The sequence below is a fragment of the Helianthus annuus genome, chromosome 13 (genome assembly GCF_002127325.2).
Source record: "Helianthus annuus cultivar XRQ/B chromosome 13, HanXRQr2.0-SUNRISE, whole genome shotgun sequence".
Taxonomy (NCBI): domain Eukaryota; kingdom Viridiplantae; phylum Streptophyta; class Magnoliopsida; order Asterales; family Asteraceae; genus Helianthus; species Helianthus annuus.
The window spans coordinates 34,883,675-34,900,336 of NC_035445.2; positions in this window are offsets into that span (position 1 = coordinate 34,883,675).

The following is a 16,662-nucleotide window of genomic DNA, read 5'->3' on the forward strand; positions in this document are numbered from 1 at the left end:
TTTGGAGACAACTCTGATTTTTCTGCTGTGTTTTATTGATTAACTCGCTTAATTGATTGACTATTATTTATTGAACCGGGTTTTAATAAATAAATTTTTAATTGATCACCCTGCAAACCCAACACTTTTAAGCTCTTTACAACCCTCTAGAACTGTCACACCCCGACCACGTAAAACAACAAAACGTGGCGGAATCGTCGGGGAGTGTTGTAACAGAATCATTGTTTCATAACACATGGAAAATGGAAATATTGATTTATTGATTAGAGAGTTACAATGTCTTAACAAACAAAGAAGTAATACAAAATTTAACTAGTCTTGCATCTTTTAATGTCACTAAGGCCTCGTCCAATCCTATGTGAGCACGCATCAATATCATCATCAAATTTCATCAACTATTGTACCTGAAACACATGTGAAAATATATCAGCATAAAAATGCCGACGAGTACATAGGTTTTGTGAAAATAGGATTCATGACTTAGGTTTAAGAAAATGTTTAATGAAAACTTGTCATGAATTCAGTTTAAGTGTTTGCTTTTATGAAACATTTGAAAAGCGATAATAAGATAGATGATATGTAAAAGAGTAATGTAAGGTTAAATGAATAACCAAGTAAAAATGAGTTTGTATAAAATAAGTTGTTTGTAAAAAAATGTCTTGTGAAAAAAATATGTTATTTGTGTAAAAATGTGTAAATCCAAATTAAATGATTTAAATAACGTTACGACATGTAATATAGTACAAGCACTTATATATAGGAAGTACCAGCGGCGTATCCACCATGCTTGTATCACATTACATACGTCTCGTTACTTAAGTCACTTACCCAAACAAACCACCAATGTAAATTGCCCATGTCTAAACCAATTGTCAAATGTCATTGTGAAAACCATGTCAAAATGTCTATGTCAAATGTCAATCATGTAATGTGTAAACAAAATGTCATGTATGGCAAGTGATATATATATCAACTAAACCATAGGTGAAAATGCACAAAACAAAGTATCGAAGTAAAACTCAGTTTAAATCAATGTTATGTTTTGTGGAAATGCATGCTATACTGAATACAAACATTTATGCGGTATTGTTAAAATGCATACATCCAAGCCTTGTGACTGTGGTGATAAACCCCTAAACGAATTTAAAGGTCTATCTGTCTAAATGTTTTAATCGAATTCGGTCATTCCTTCCATCCAAACATACCCAGGATGTCAGGAACGGGAGTTGTCAATTCCTATGGTTTCATTACCTACTAGCGAGCGACGTGATCAAAGTTAATGAATGTATATTGTCCCACTTAAACAAACCAAATGTCATACCCAAAATATAAACATGTGATGAAAAACAAATGTACTAAGTATGATGAACATACATAACATGAAAATGTCATGTAAAACGATGTACTAAGTATGCACTAAATGGACATAAATAGCATAAAAACATAATGAAATCATGTACTAATAGTGTACTAATGAACATAGCAAGTATATATTATGAAAACATGGAAAACATGAAAGTAACAAGTAGGCACATGTGTTTCACCCCAAAACGTTTGAAAACAGTAAAAGAGGGGTACTATGTACTCACTTGAGGGTGCTTAGAAGTCTTGAACAACAACCAAGCAAAGCTAGATGGATCACGGAATCAAACGGCACCCTATATAGATAACTACATAAATAACCGGACCTAAATCGGGGGATTGGATAGTATGAGGTTTCGTAAACCAAATGAGTATTGGAACTCATATGGTATGGTTAAACAAAGCCCACATACTAAAATGAAACTTAACCTAAGTGCTTTCGACCCATTACGACCCGTTTAGGTAGCTTACGCTACTTTAACGCGTTGTTTGCGTAAAACGCGTCTGGAATGCCTAACTAGTCCTATGATAAGCAAAATATGCCTTAACATGTCTAATATAGTTACCTAATCAGTTTAGATGTCAAAATTTATGTTACATATGCTTAAAATGAATTTATGCGTAAAAAAAAGGTATTTTGGTAATTTACCTAAGGCATAAGAACTACTTATCATACAACTATTTAAACAACGTGACCATAAGGTATAACCTCGGAAGGTTATTCCCTATACAACTATGGTCACCTAAAGTATTTGGTCGGATCCTAAAGACCAACCAAATGGGTCGGGTTTGAAAGCATAAGCGATTGTTTAGATCGCTTACCTTACGACCATTAAACAAGCACAAATCTAAAAGCGACGAGCTAAACATGCTAGAACATGTTTAGTAAAGTTAGAAAACAGGTTTGGTATTAAGACAAATGGTTGTAATACCCTAGAGTAGTTTGGTTACAAAATATGCGAGAAAACGCATTTTGGCCGAAACTACGACTCGTCACTGAGCCTAGATAACGTGGTAATCAGTAGGTATAGTCACTAGGGACTATAACCATCGTGATTACGCTCACGTTATGAAGTTCAAACGAACTTCGCGTTGACCATAAACTGGTCAATGCAGAAAGTCAAACGCAGTTTGACTCTAACGATAGAAATGAACGAAAAGAACGAAGGAAAACTTACAAAAGGTCCCCGCAAGCTTTGACCCGATTCACTCTCAGGTAGGAAGCAAATACTTCCACTTAGAGGGGAAGAATTAGATCAAATGTGAGGAATGCAAGTGAAAGCAAGTGGGTATTTATAGATTTTCAAGAGCCGTTAGGATCGTTTCTCGAAGATTGAGCTTTGATCTCATTCGTACAAGTGGGCACATGGTATTTGGATACCATGGGCTCTCAAAAACCATCAAAATTGGCCCATAGAATGATCAAAACCATGTCCAAAAACCCTGCAAACCAGCTGCTGTTTCAGAAACTGGTTTTTCTGTTACTGGGCATCTCAGGCGGCCCGCTTAAGATATGCACATGGGCTTACGCGGGCCGCATGGCTAAGTATTCAGAATTTGCAGTTTAGTCCCTGAACTTGTGAAATACACATTTCGGCCCATTTTTGACACGTTTAAGCCCCGTTAACCCCATTTCAAGGCTCCAAAATGAAGTTAAAGTATAGGGAACTAAAAACATGCTCAAAAATACCTCGGATGTCGGTTCGTTTGGTCGTACGATCGCGTTATTCGCTTATTTACGACGGAAGTCGTAACGAACGCGAAAACGATTCAAATTGCGCGACGAATGGATTTTTCTCATGCCAAACATTAAAACATAATATTTTAATGCTTACATAAATTTTTGGATGTCTGGATGTATTCAGAACGTAAGTTATGCGCGAAAATGCAAACTTATGCACTTTTTGATGCTTTTAGTCCCTGAATGATCATAAAGTTTATTTTAGCACACCGAACCCCTCAAAGCCTATTTCTAAGCTATGTAAAGGATATTTAAGGTGTGTTTAACTTATGATCATGTTCCGGAATGTTCATTATAGTTCAGATTGGCATACTTTCGCAGTTTGTCAATTTTAGTCCCTGTAAGCGAATTAACTTGAATTTTGCCATACCAAACCCTTCAAAACTTATTTCTAAGTTATGTAAAGGTTATTTAAGGTATGTTAAGCATAAATTGATGTTCCGGAGTATTTGTCGCATTAAACTGCTTGCGTTTACGCACCAGTTTGCGTATAATTCTCCAGAAAGCGATATAGAGTTTGAAATCGAATAAAAGTCGATATGTGCAAATGATACACATGTTTATACAAATCCCAAGTATGAAATACAATATTTCATTGGTTTGGTACTTGTTTGATGGTTTAAGTGACACAGGTGTCACAGTCTCCCCTGCTTCAGGAAATTTCGTCCCGAAATTTATCTTAGAGGAAACTTGTGAGGGCTTGAAACATGAAGTTGAAAAGATCGAACAACACTGGTTAGAGTCCTGAACTTCTAGTAACCTTAAATAACATCATGCTTGAAACGTGAGAGGGTCACTTATATACAAGTATATAAAGCGTTATTGGTGCGTCCACCGTACCTCTATTACATTGTTCACATTTTGTTACGGTCGCCACTATTGGTTCTTACACATAATAAGTCTTACCGCGGTTTCCGTGCACTGAACTTCGTAATTATGTATGCATCCATAATTACGTAATTTCTTGCATAGTCACGTAGTGCATCTTAGAATGCGTAGGGGAGGAAAACAATGAACGAGCCTGTGATGATTGTGATTAGACCATACTGGGGTCCTTTTTAATTGAGTCAATAAATGATCTCCAGATCGCCAAGGAGTCTTTTCAGCTTATATCATCACATGTCATTCTCAACCAGATACTGAATCAATCGCTTTGACTAGACCACTCAAAGGGTCTCTTATGAATCATGGAATGGTACTATATAATCCAAGGGTCTTGACTATCACGTAGAAGCCCAATAAGGATTTAAGGTAGTACCTTTTTGAATATCCCACTACGAATCCCTTATATAAAGATATGAAAGGTTCTATGAGGATTTGGATAACGAATATCCAGAGTATAGAAAAACACAAAAATGCATAAAAGGAAACACAAAGTGCATAAACACATAATCACATAATTGTTTATCTTGATTTTAAATTTGTTATCTTTGGACGCGGATATTAAAGCACACCAGAAATCCAATCTGTGGATTTCATTTGGTACCTTTAAACATTATCAAGAATCAAACTATGCAGATAGAAAGATCTTAAAGGGAAATTTCGATTTCGATTATAAAGAATCAAAATGTTTGAATTTAGGTACACAAGGAATCCAATTAAGGACTCTGATTTGAATGATAATTATGCACAAGGGTCTATCTGTAATGATAAGAAGATCCCATATGGATTTTAGAAGTTGAAGATGTTTTGAAATCTTGCACTGGGTGTGCTTAAGTCAAAACATGAAGTAAAAATGCTTATGAAATTGAGATGCTAGATATGCCAAGGCGACACATGAAGCGGAATGTGAAGGTTAAGTCAATGTATGAGGAAAATACTTTGAAAACTATGCATGGGGTTCTAAAATGTGTTCAATGTTTTTGGAAACCTTATATAATACTTTTGAAATCATAAAGTAGGTGTATTAGGTAGGTATATTTATAAAAATGTTTAAAAATCATGCGGGATGAATTTTGAAATTATGTATAAGGTTTTTGAAAACATGAATGATGCTTTTGAAATCATGCACTTGATATAAGTAATTATACTGTATTAATAACATTTTGAAATCATGAAGGTCATTTTTTTTTTTGAAAACATAGACATTGTTTTTGAAATCATGGAGGTTGTTTTTGAAAATATAGACAATGTTTTTGAAATCATGCATATGATATGTTAAGTAAATACACTATATTAAAAACGTTTTTGAACTATATATAAAATGTTTTTGAAATCATGAAGGTTGTTTTGAAAACTTATGTTATGCATGTTGAAAAAATCAGAACGTAATGGGTATGAGATTTGAAAATACCCTTAGTTATCTAACCAAGGATTCAAAGGCACAGATGTGCGAAAAAGCACGATTACTCATTATTTCGCTTTATTTCTTGTACTTTGTTTCTAGAATGAAACGAGTACTTAAAATTTTCGAGGAAATCATTAGCGATCACTTGAAAGAGAGAATCACAAGAGTAGTTTGTAAAGAGCATAGCTCCTTGATGTAGGTATCATAGGGAAATGCCATACACATATGTAACTACATTTGTATATTAGAAATGCGAACAACGAATTTTATTTATGAACAAGGCAGATTGTTTCACAATACAAGAAAACAGAAGAAACAAACGCATAAGACATCAATATCTTTTGCTCAGTCAAATGCTCATCCAAGGGTTGGATTTGCATTGACAATCTTCGGGCAATCCCTTCGGAAATGGCCCATTTCGCCACAGATGTAGCAAGAATGAGCTTGTGCAGGATTCACTTGAGGTTGGTTTGGACCACCTTGCTTTAGGGTAAATTGACAAGCATTTGCCAGGTGACCGAGTCGCCCACATGATGCACACAAACGACACTGTAGGTGAGCTAAGTGGTGTGCGTTACATTTGTTGCATATCGGTGCAGTTCCGTTGTAGGGCTTCTTGGCTAGTGGTGTCGCCACTTGGCTAGGTCCCGTTTGATTTGATGTGACAGCAGCGGGTTTCCTTAAAGCTTTACGCTTCTTTGATTTTGGTGCAAGCTCGACTTCTGCTTCCCGCGGTGACTCTTGAGTGGCTCCATTGTTGAGACGAGACATGGCGATACCTAAATCCACAGACTTCAGGATTACCTCTCCTATTTGCTGGGCAAATTTGGCTGTTTGCTCGGACATTTGACCGTTGCTGAGGTAAAGAGACATTCTAGAAGAAAATGAAAGATATAGGACGAAACAAATGAAATGTTATCGGATAAACAAAACAGAAAGGCAATGCATACGAATTGCGATCATTTGTTTGTTACCTAAGGCAAACAAATGAGACAGTGACAAATCAAAGCAAGCGGGTCGTAATAATGTATCGCTGAAGACATGCTCGCCTATAAGTGAACACTCACCCCAAGAGTTCCCAGGTAAGAGTGATTGGTCCGATACTGCGGATTTGTACGAACACTCTAGCATTAGACAGAAAACTCAGAGTACAGGCATCCACTCTTCCAGTTTGCACGTGTTCATATCATTTAGACCCAAACTTTGACGGGATTTTGAAAACTCGAAAGGCACTAAGCCAAATATGAGTCAAACTGGAAGGGTTCAAAACCTTATAACAAAAGGTTCAAAACCTAGTAATCAATCATCCTAGAACAGAGGATTAGTTTTCAAAGCGGTTTTGAAATTTATGTTCTTGTTGTGGCTGTCGCCTAAGGATAGGTGACGGTATTGTTTTATGACTAAACGCAAGTAAACTCGCGTTAGGGTCCTAGGAAGGTTATAGACTAGGTCAAAGCATTACTAATAACATAATTCCCTATAACCATGAGCTCTGATACCAACTTTTCTGTCACACCCCGACCACGTAAAACAACAAAACGTGGCGGAATCGTCGGGGAGTGTTGTAACAGAATCATTGTTTCATAACACATGGAAAATGGAAATATTGATTTATTGATTAGAGAGTTACAATGTCTTAACAAACAAAGAAGTAATACAAAATTTAACTAGTCTTGCATCTTTTAATGTCACTAAGGCCTCGTCCAATCCTATGTGAGCATGCATCAATATCATCATCAAATTTCATCAACTATTGTACCTGAAACACATGTGAAAATATATCAGCATAAAAATGTCGGCGAGTACATAGGTTTTGTGAAAATAGGATTTATGACTTAGGTTTAAGAAAATGTTTAATGAAAACTTGTCATGAATTCAGTTTAAGTGTTTGCTTTTATGAAACGTTTGAAAAGCGATAATAAGATAGATGATATGTAAAAGAGTAATGTAAGGTTAAATGAATAACCAAGTAAAAATGAGTTTGTATAAAATAAGTTGTTTGTAAAACAATGTCTTGTGAAAAAAAATATGTTATTTGTGTAAAAATGTGTAAATCCAAATTAAATGATTTAAATAACGTTACGACATGTAATATAGTACAAGCACTTATATATAGGAAGTACCAGCGGCGTATCCACCATGCTTGTATCACATTACATACGTCTCGTTACTTAAGTCACTTACCCAAACAAACCACCAATGTAAATTGCCCATGTCTAAACCAATTGTCAAATGTCATTGTGAAAACCATGTCAAAATGTCTATGTCAAATGTCAATCATGTAATGTGTAAACAAAATGTCATGTATGGCAAGTGATATATGTATCAACTAAACCATAGGTGAAAATGCACAAAACAAAGTATCGAAGTAAAACTCAGTTTAAATCAATGTTATGTTTTGTGGAAATGCATGCTATACTGAATACAAACATTTATGCGGTATTGTTAAAATGCATACATCCAAGCCTTGTGACTGTGGTGATAAACCCCTAAACGAATTTAAAGGTCTATCTGTCTAAATGTTTTAATCGAATTCGGTCATTCCTTCCATCCAAACATACCCAGGATGTCAGGAACGGGAGTTGTCAATTCCTATGGTTTCATTACCTACTAACGAGCGACGTGATCAAAGTTAATGAATGTATATTGTCCCACTTAAACAAACCAAATGTCATACCCAAAATATAAACATGTGATGAAAAACAAATGTACTAAGTATGATGAACATACATAACATGAAAATGTCATATAAAACGATGTACTAAGTATGCACTAAATGGACATAAATAGCATAAAAACATAATGAAATCATGTACTAATAGTGTACTAATGAACATAGCAAGTATATATTATGAAAACATGGAAAACATGAAAGTAACAAGTAGGCACATGTGTTTCACCCCAAAACGTTTGAAAACAGTAAAAGAGGGGTACTATGTACTCACTTGAGGGTGCTTAGAAGTCTTGAACAACAACCAAGCAAAGCTAGATGGATCACGGAATCAAACGGCACCCTATATAGATAACTACATAAATAACCGGACCTAAATCGGGGGATTGGATAGTATGAGGTTTCGTAAACCAAATGAGTATTGGAACTCATATGGTATGGTTAAACAAAGCCCACATACTAAAATGAAACTTAACCTAAGTGCTTTCGACCCATTACGACCCGTTTAGGTAGCTTACGCTACTTTAACGCGTCGTTTGCGTAAAACGCGTCTAGAATGCCTAACTAGTCCTATGATAAGAAAAATATGCCTTAACATGTCTAATATAGTTACCTAATCAGTTTAGATGTCAAAATTTATGTTACATATGCTTAAAATGAATTTATGCGTAAAAAAAGGTATTTTGGTAATTTACCTAAGGCATAAGAACTACTTATCATACAACTATTTAAACAACGTGACCATAAGGTATAACCTCGGAAGGTTATTCCCTATACAACTATGGTCACCTAAAGTATTTGGTCGGATCCTAAAGACCAACCAAATGGGTCGGGTTCGAAAGCATAAGCGATTGTTTAGATCGCTTACCTTACGACCCTTAAACAAGCACAAATCTAAAAGCGACGAGCTAAACATGCTAGAACATGTTTAGTAAAGTTAGAAAACAGGTTTGGTATTAAGACAAACGGTTTTAATACCCTAGAGTAGTTTGGGTACAAAATATGCGAGAAAACGTATTTTGGCCGAAACTACGACTCGTCACTGAGCCTAGATAACGTGGTAATCAGTAGGTATAGTCACTAGGGACTATAACCATCGTGATTACGCTCACGTTATGAAGTTCAAACGAACTTCGCGTTGACCATAAACTGGTCAATGCAGAAAGTCAAACGCAGTTTGACTCTAACGATAGAAATGAACGAAAAGAACGAAAGAAAACTTACAAAAGGTCCCCGCAAGCTTTGACCCAATTCACTCTCATTTAGGAAGCAAATACTTCCACTTAGAGAGCAAGAATCAGATCAAATGTGAGGAATGCAAGTGAAAGCAAGTGGGTATTTATAGATTTTCAAGAGCCGTTAGGATCGTTTCTTGAAGATTGAGCTTTGATCTCATCCGTACAAGTGGGCACATGCTATTTGGATACCATGGGCTCTAAAAAACCATCAAAATTGGCCCATAGAATGATCAAAACCATGTCCAAAAACCCTGCAAACCAACTGCTGTTTCAGAAACTGGTTTTTCTGTTACTGGGCATCTCAGGCGGCCCGCTTAAGATATGCACATGAGCTTACGCGGGCCGCCTGGCTAAGTATTCAGAATTTGCAGTTTAGTCCCTGAACTTGTGAAATACACATTTCGGCTCATTTTTGACACGTTTAAGCCCCATTAACCCCATTTCAAGGCTCCAAAATGAAGTTAAAGTATAGGGAACTCAAAACATGCTCAAAAATATCTCGGATGTCGGTTCGTTTGGTCGTACGATCGCGTTATTCGCTTATTTACGAAGGAAGTCGTAACGAACGAGAAAATGATTCAAATTGCGCGACGAATGGATTTTTCTCATGCCAAACATTAAAACATAATATTTTAATGCTTACATAAATTTTTGGATGTCCGGGTGTATTCAGAACGTAAGTTATGCGCGAAAATGCAAACTTATGCACTTTTTGACGCTTTTAGTCCCTGAATGATCATAAAGTTTATTTTAGCACACCGAACCCCTCAAAGCCTATTTCTAAGCTATGTAAACGATATTTAAGCTGTGTTTAACTTATGATCATGTTCCGGAATGTTCATTATAGTTCAGATTGGCATACTTTCGCAGTTTGTCAATTTTAGTCCCTGTAAGCGAATTAACTTGAATTTTGTCATACCAAACCCTTCAAAACTTATTTCTAAGTTATGTAAAGGTTATTTAAGGTATGTTAAGCATAAATTGATGTTCCGGAGTATTTGTCGCGTTAAACTGCTTGCGTTTACGCACCAGTTTGCGTATAATTCTCCAGAAAGCGATATAGAGTTTGAAATCGAATAAAAGTCGATATGTGCAAATGATACACATGTTTATACAAATCCCAAGTATGAAATACAATATTTCATTGGTTTGGTATTTGTTTGATGGTTGAAGTGACACAGGTGTCACAAGAACTCTTATGGTTTGGTTATTTCTCGCTCCTCTACATCCTATTTACATGGTTATGTTGATGATGGTTGGGCTGAATATACAGACGATCATCATTCGACTACTGGTTACCATGTCTTTCTTGGCTTCATTCCCGTTAGTTGGAGCTCAAAGAAACAACACATGGTTGACCACTCTAGTACTGAGGTCGAGTTTTAGCTCTTGCTCATGCTACTATTGAGATCAGGTGGATCATGTCCCTAAGGGGGGTAGGGGCGCCCATCACTCATCACTCACAACATCCAATCAAGTTCCGGCATGTCATCAAGCATTATTTCATCACTAGTGATGGACTTTAGTGGAAATGCCCATCACTCATCACACCCAACAATTTCCCTCAACTTCTTCACGCGTGAAATATACAACGCGTTTACAAAACCACGCGTCAAACTTGAACCGGCGACGGTGTTTCATTGTCTTCCACGTGTGGCCAAACGGCCACCACGGGGTGCCCCGTCCCCCTAATGCATGAGTTACGATTACCTACGCATGGTGCAACTACTCTTTGGTGTGAATTGTGATAACATTGGCGCAACTTACATGTTTCTTAATCTTGCCTATATCATTAATTAACACACCAAACATCTAGTGATTGATTTATATTTTATTCTAGACATGGTTTTGCCGTTTTGGCCCGCTCCTTTATGGTTCGTTATGTTTCTACCGCTCGTCAGCCCGCTGACACTATCAAATCCAAACTACATGCACATAAGTTCTACTAATTTTAGCGATATTAATTAGCAGTGATATACCGGTTATTATTATTGTCTAAAGATGATATTAAACTAAGCTTAATATATATTTGTGTAATCAAGGGCGTAGCTTTGTGGGGGCGGAGGGGGCGGCCGACCCCCCGAACTTTTCGCTCGTTAGTGGACAGTATGTAGTTTATGTATAGAAATTTTTGGGTATATACATTTTTGAACCCCCGGTTTTATAGAAATTTTTGGTATATACGTTTTCGACCCCGCGGTTGGAAATCTCAAGCTTCGCCACTGTGTGTAATTAGTTATATTTCGTGTGACATTTTAATAGGTTAGTTGCTACTTATATCTATACTATATAATAAAAGAAACCACTTTAGGGACACGTGTCACTCAATGGAGCCATCTATTTTTTAGCCTATTAAAATTAAATAATTATTTAAAATTAAATAATTATTTATGAGATATACGTAGAGATATACTATTTAATATATATAATTATGAGATATACGTAGAGATATAGTATAGATTAAAAACTTATTTAAAAAATATACTATTAATATTAAATTATTATTTTTATAACATATTTCCTTAGATATAGGAATAGGTTACATTATAGTTTTATTATATCGTAGAGAGATTTTATTTTAATATTTACGTTTATACTTTTACATCCAAATTTAGGTAACATATTTCAATTGTCTATGACTTTTTATAATAAATAATTATTTAAAATTAAATAATTATTTATGAGATATACGTAGAGATATACTATTTAATATATATAATTATGAGATATACGTAGAGATATAGTATAGATTAAAAACTTATTTAAAAAATATACTATTAATATTAAATTATTATTTTTATAACATATTTCCTTAGATATAGGAATAGGTTACATTATAGTTTTATTATATCGTAGAGAGATTTTATTTTAATATTTACGTTTATACTTTTACATCCAAATTTAGGTAACATATTTCAATTGTCTATGACTTTTTATAATAAATAATTATTTAAAATTAAATAATTATTTATGAGATATACGTAGAGATATACTATTTAATATATATAATTATGAGATATACGTAGAGATATAGTATAGATTAAAAACTTATTTAAAAAATATACTATTAATATTAAATTATTATTTTTATAACATATTTCCTTAGATATAGGAATAGGTTACATTATATTTTTATTATATCGTAGAGAGATTTTATTTTAATATTTACGTTTATACTTTTACATCCAAATTTAGGTAACATATTTCAATTGTCTATGACTCTTTATAATCAGTAATATGTTTTAAATATATTTAACTCTTTATAATCAGTAAATGTTTTAAATACGTTTATTTTAAATAAAATATTATATATTTTTTAAATATGTTTTATAAAAATAAGAATATGACTTAAGATGTAATTTTAAGGAGAGAAAAATTATTATTATTTAATAGGAGAGAAAATGCAGGAAATCAAAATCTGAAATTAATCAGAAAACTCAACTCGTGTATTACACGAGGTTTTTAAAGATATAAGTTTTTATTATTTACTATATAAAGTTACATTTATTCAACCCGTGTAACACACTGGGTTTTTTAAGATACAACTTTTTTTTTATCATTTACTATACAAAATTACATTTATCCAACCCATGTAATACATGAGGTATTTAAAAATATAATTTTTTATCATTTGATATATAAATTCAACCCGTGTAATACACAAGATTTTTTAAAGATATAACTTTTTTTATAAATTACTATACAAAATTACATTTACACGACCTGTGTAATACATGAGTTTTTAAAACTATAACTTTTTTTATTATTTGATATATAAAATTAGATTTATTCAACCCGTACAATACACGTGGTTTTTAAAATATATAAATAATTTATTATTTAGTATTTTTTTCATTATTTGATGTATAAAATTATATTTATTCAACCTGTACAACAATATAAGGGGTTTTTAAAGATATATTATTTTATTATTTAGTATATAAATTCACATTTATTCAGCCCGTGTAATACACGGGGTTCTAATCTAGTCTATACTATATAATAAAAGAAACCAACTTTGGGACACTTGTCATTATTCTAGACCATCCTTAATTTTAGATAATTATAATTATTATTTAATTTAAATTATTAACTATCAATTAAATTAATATAAATCTTATCAACCCTAAATTATTGGCATAAATTTAATTTCAAATCGTAAAGTCTTATTTAAACTAAAAAGCATTTTTTAACTGATAAACATGCATATTATTTATTGTAAATGTTATTATTGTTAACTATGAGAAATTATATTAAACAACTTATTAATCAAACTAAAAATTTAAAATAGTATTAACCTAATTTAAACAATAATAAAAAATCCATTTTGATTTAAAAAGATTTTTATAATAATAGATAAACCCGTGTAATATAAAGGGTTTTTAAAGATATAACATTTTTTTTTATTATTTACTATATAAAATTAGATTTATTAAACCCATACAATACTCGGAGTTTTTTTAAAATATAACTTTTTTTATTATTAAGTATATAATTACATTTCTTTAACCCGTGAATACACAAGGTTTTTTTTTATTGTTTGGTATATAAATTTACATTTATTCAACCTGTACAACAAACGAGGTTCTTAAAAATATAATTTTAAAGATTTCTTTAACAATAGATAAACCCGTGTAATACATAGGGTTTTAAAGATATATCATTTTTTTTATTATTTGTTATATAAAATTAGATTTATTCAACCAGTACAATACACGGAGTTTTTGAAAATATTTTTTTTTTTATTATTTAGTATATAAAATTATATTTTTTTCCACCCGTTTATACACACGGTTTTTTAAAATATAACTTTTTTTATTGTGTGGTATATAAAATTACATTTATTCAACCCGCACAATAAACGAGGATCTTCAAGATATATTTTTTTATTATTTAATATATAAAATTATATTTACTCAACACGTGTAATTAGGGCTGTAAACGAACCGAACGAACACGAACAAGGCCATGTTCGTGTTCGTTAAGGAAATTAACATGTTCGCGAACTGTTCACGAACGCATATCGAACATAAGTTTATGTTCGTGTTCATTCGTTAAGGAAATTCAGTTGTTCACGAACAGTTCGTGAACACTGGTCTCGAACACAAACGAACGCACGCAAATGACAATGAATGTAAACGAACATTTAACTTGAAAATAAAAAATAAAAAACATTGGTATCCTTAAACATTGGATATAAGTAGTTAAATACAACCATCAAATGATAAATCAAAACATAAGAAGTCTACTACACCATTAAATGATAAATCAAGGTTAACTAACCTAGGTATAATTATCCCAAAAAAATGTCTTCGAGTGTCCAAATTTTAGCTAACTTAGAAAAGACAGGGTTTCAAGTTTTCAATATGTTTAAAGATTTTATGTTCGTCCGTTAAGCTAATCGAACGAACATAAACGAACTTCCCACCGAACGGTTCACGAACTGTTCGCTGAACGTTCGGTTCGTTTACAGCCCTACGTGTAATAAATGAGGTTTTTAAAAATATAATGTCTTTTTATTTAGTATATAAAATTACATTTATTCAACCCGTGTAATACACGGGGTTCTAACCTAGTTAGTTAATATTTCAAGTGCACACTTTGTTTGTGTCATTTGTTTCCAGATTTTTTTGCCAACAAACATACATATATTTCTGAATCGCCAACAATTATTAGAGATATTAACCGTTCTTTCATTATCCTACTAGTATTATTATCTATTAGTTTGATATTTGAAATTCCTAGCTAATTCCTCCTAGATATAACTTTATAAATGCTTCATTGTAATCGTTTATCATCATCAGTACCTCAATTGTGTAATCCTTCAATGGCCTTTGAAATGTTTACCGGCTTAAACTTCACCCTTCCCTCAACCGCAGTCGTTGATTGTTTCCGGCTCGACATGTTTTCCGGCCTTGTAAACTCAAACTTCACCATTCCAAATCCATCATCATCTATGGAGGAGATATGGTACGCAGCCGCTCCGGTAGCTCTACTCGTGTTCACTTGTTTTGTCTACTTAATTTCCTTCAAAAAGAAGACGACAGGTACACTACAACGAACAATAAGAAAACTAGGTTGTTTTATGTTGATTGTTGATGTGTTTGCATGGTTTGATAAAGGGTGTTAATATTCACACATCCCTCCCCTCTATCTCTCTCTATATATATAGATAGAGTGAAAAGAATGTGGGAATTAGAATTTAGGGATGTGTGAATAGAACATGACTTGATAAAACGTGTTGCGTTTTGATCCTAGAAACCCATGCGCAATACTGCAATAGAGTGAAAAGGATGTGGGAATAAGAAGTGTGAATAGAATAGGCCTTGATAAAACGTGTTGCACTTTGATCCCAGAAACCCATGCGCAACTCTTGAGTCGCGCACATCAGGAGTGTGAGTTTTTTGTTATTGCAAAAGTACTATTTTTCTATAGATTATGAATATGTTAACTTGTTCGGGGGCGGATGCAGAAATTTTTTCTGGGGTGTTCTTTTTGGTGGATTTTCAATAATTCTTACTAATTTCTTTTCCAAATCATACAAGATTTCTACTATTTTTTTTTCATATTTTCAAACCAAGGAGGTTCCCAGAGACCCCAAAAACCCTTGGATCCGCCCCCGAACTTGTTAACTTTTGAACTACAACATATAGAACTTTTTTTTGTTTAGGTGGTTTGGGATTTTTGAAAAATGTTTGGCTTCTAGGTGCAGCGGATCCGGTACGTTTTGGCAGAGTTCATTGATGAGTACACCATTCACACCTAGATTCCAAATAACTATCTAAATCAAAAAAAAAAAAAAAAAAAAATTATATATCTTGTTAGTTTTTCAAGTGATTGATCTAATTTCTTGAAATAGTCAAGCTAAACAAAATTTTCAAGTGATTGGTCTAATTTCTTAAAATAGTCAAGCTCATTTCTCAATCGAATGTGAACTTTTCTTTTCGTTCACATTTAGAAAATGTACTGCATTAGGTCGCATCTCATCAACCGCAACAATGTGATCTCATTGCGCATTATGCATGCGCACATAGCGAATTGTGAATAAAGGGAAACTTAGAGGCATGGCTTCCCCTTATTCATGATCTATTTTTTTTTTCCCTTTGTGATGGAGTCTAGAGTTGACCACGTTTATAATTCACTATTCACATTAGCTACAAGTGCACATATTCATTTGGTTGATCATTTGTGTATAATCGCCTCTTTACGGTACTTTTCAAAAATCATTGCAGATTTTTCTAGGAAAATTTTTCACTATTCGATTAACTAATGAATCGAATAGGGAAATTTCCCGAAAATTTGCAATGATTTTTCTAAAAATCATTAGCTACATGTGCTTTTGGGCTTTTTGTGATCCAGTAAT